This window comes from Corvus cornix, chromosome 7 (assembly GCF_000738735.6).
Source record: "Corvus cornix cornix isolate S_Up_H32 chromosome 7, ASM73873v5, whole genome shotgun sequence".
NCBI lineage: Eukaryota > Metazoa > Chordata > Aves > Passeriformes > Corvidae > Corvus > Corvus cornix.
This window is the reverse complement of record NC_046337.1, coordinates 14,229,694-14,232,811: the sequence shown is the minus strand read 5'-3', so window position 1 is coordinate 14,232,811 and position 3,118 is coordinate 14,229,694.

The following is a 3,118-nucleotide window of genomic DNA, read 5'->3' as shown; positions in this document are numbered from 1 at the left end:
TTTACAAGTCTTGGTTCTTATTTTAATTACTACTTATGTTTGCATTTTTCTTTAGCAGCTTAAAGTCTTTAACTTGTTGTATAGAACTGAAAGATTCACTGCTCCATGGGAAATTAATAGTTCAGCTAGAAAAGATGAGGATTCGTACAAGAATTTAAGGTATATAATGACCTGGCAGAAGGAGAGATAACATTGTTTTAAGTGTACTGTCATTCTGGAGGAAAGTTACTGGCAAAGTTATCCAAGAAATACTTTAGGACTGACTCTAATGTTAATGTTTTGATTAATTGCTTAATACATAAAAGAGTATTAATGACATAAAGAAAAAAGGCATAAGTGTAAAAAATCAAACCAAAACAACAACAAAAACAGAACTCAGAATGTACTAGAAATGGGCTGGAATTTAATAGCAAAATATAGGTATGTAGGAAATAAAAATAATTTATTTGAGGAGCTCGCCTATTCTTCCCCAATTTCTATCAGAGATACTTCTTCTTAAGTGCTACATACAGTGTGCTTAAGTGTTCAAGAAAGGTGGAGTTTGATTTGGACAGGTAAGGAAACACTAAGATTATCAGGTTAAACTGAAATGGTTTTTGCTCTGCCTCCCTGTGGTTTGCTGGCAGATCAAGCCCTGGCACACCTGGAAGCTATGTAACCATGAGCTTAGGAGAACTTGGTTTGTTGGATACAAAACTGCTGAGTTGATTTTGCTTCTTCCAGTTGGATTAGATAACAGGTAGTGGAGACACGGATGTCTGCAAGAGACTGAATTTATCCTCAGAAAGTTCATGTAGTTAGTCTAGAAAAGTGAATATTGTAAGAAATCATAAATCTCTTCAAATACTTTCAGGTTAAGCTCTTTAGTCCTTGAAGTAAATGCCTGTTCAAAACAAGTATCACCAGTAACAATGAATAAATAAACTGGTGTGGAAAGTTTCAAGCTATTGGGAGAATTAGAGTTTAGAATAAAGTCACTGTGAGACACGGAGAAGACTGAAAAAAAACCAAACCCAACCATGAAATGATAAAGCATGGTAAAAAGAATTCCCTAAAGTATTAACTAGAATTACTGTATTCAGTCACTTTGTTCCCTGTTTTTCCTTCTGGCAAGGAAGGAATCTATGAGGTCAGTGGTGAAATAGTCACAACTCCAGCAACACTGTATGCCAGTAGTGAATGAAACTTAGGAGCTTCTTAAATAGCCCAGCAGTGATGTGACTGTGAAGATGGAGAGTAAGATGCCTGGAAGCTGTGCACATGAGAGAAGTAGGCACTGGGGGTGTGTTTGGAGCTAGGAACAGAAGAGCTGTGCTGGTATTTGGGACTGGGAAGGGAGGAGTGGGAAAGCCACACAGAGTGGAGGCTTTGGGGCTATACCAAATATCACATGGGGTGCAAGTTCAGGAAGTGGAGATGTGAGCTGTGGACTGCATGTGGGATGGGGCAGACTGAGAGAAAAGGGATGAGGCAGGAGTGGTTTGGGTGCCTGATGTGTACTATTTGCACCATATTAAAAAAAAGCCCACTACTGGTTTTATCATTGAGCTTTTTCCTTACTACGCTGTGTTGTCACATAATGTTTATAACTTAAAAAAATGCTATCATATAATTACTAGAGGTTTACATCTTTGGTAATGCCAAACTTCCCCAGTACATGCCCAGAGAGAGATTCGGAAGGGCTGTTACAAATCACTGATTCTCAGCGTTCAGAACAATGTTAGTCTGCACTGGCAGGCTCCCACAGTGGCAGATGCATCAGGAGGGTTTTTCACCTCCTGAAGTGTCACAGAAGTGTCAATAGAGGATTTACAGGGGCAAGTGAAAAGCAGATGGTAGGATGATTTAAAATGCTACCAAGTGGTAGTCCCAGCACTGTACAGCTACTGAGCACAGATGTAAATATGTATGCCAGCCAATACAACCACTGGGGAGGACAACTGCTCTTACACATTGGACCCTTCTGTTTTTTGCAAAGTGATCATTTCTGCCATGGACCATATATATTGAAGCAAGATAAACTATGGTTCCCTGGAATGTGTGTTGGAAAATATTTCGGAAGTGGTCCAAAGTCACTAGGTATTTCTTATTCCTGTATAGGTTTCCATCTAAACCTTACACATGCAGTAGTAAATTAAAAAGTTGGATGGGAAGGTGTGAGTATTAATTATTTTAGTACATGATCACTTAAATATATATATTTATTCATTTTATATATATATATATGTATAATAAAAAGAAAAATATTTTATCCTCTGTGATTAATGCACACATTCACATACCTTTTGCCCTTTCAAAGGGTACTTACAATGGAAAATATGTATATGTATTGTATATGTGTATGTATGCTAAGAGCTTGCAAATATTTATTCGTGTTCTTTCTGGGAAAAAAAAAACAAACAAACCAAAACATGGAGATGATATTTGGGTATTTCAAAAATAATTTCAGCTGAGTTTCCCCTATGTTTCCAATAGGATTTTCTTCAGGGAACTGAAAATACTACACTGTGGTTTTGGTACCACTAGGTGGTGCTGCCATTATAGTATTCCTTAGTGAAAGTCTGTGATTATGTATCTACGGGGGAAAAAAAAAAAAAAATAATATATATATATATATATATATATAGCTAAGAGCAATGTACTTACTGTGGCTTCTTAAAGGTAGAGGGGTTTGGTTATACTTGTTTGACAAGGACTTTCATCCCCTGTACGTGTAAACATTCTCAATTTCTGTTCATCTTTTGGATATCCTTGCTCAAAATGGGAATTTTCATGTTGAAAAAAGTACAGTCTGTCCAAAGTTTTGTGTGGGAAAATTTCGTTATAGAAAACCCAGCCTTTGCAGTCCTGTATGGCTCCTGCTGAGATTTGTCTTTAACAGTTTGTTAATCATTGAGCTTTGACAGTCTACCTATTATCACGCAAAATTCAAAATAAAGCCAGTTCTTACTCTGAAGAGATCACAGTCTAGGTGAGATAAAAGTAAAGGAGACAGGAAATAGTTGAGGGGGATATTTGTGTGTTTCAGACACTATTGCAATAAACATTGCAGTAAACAGGAGATCATCTGACACCATTTAAAGGGTATTGTACCAACACTGGCAATGTTTGTAACACA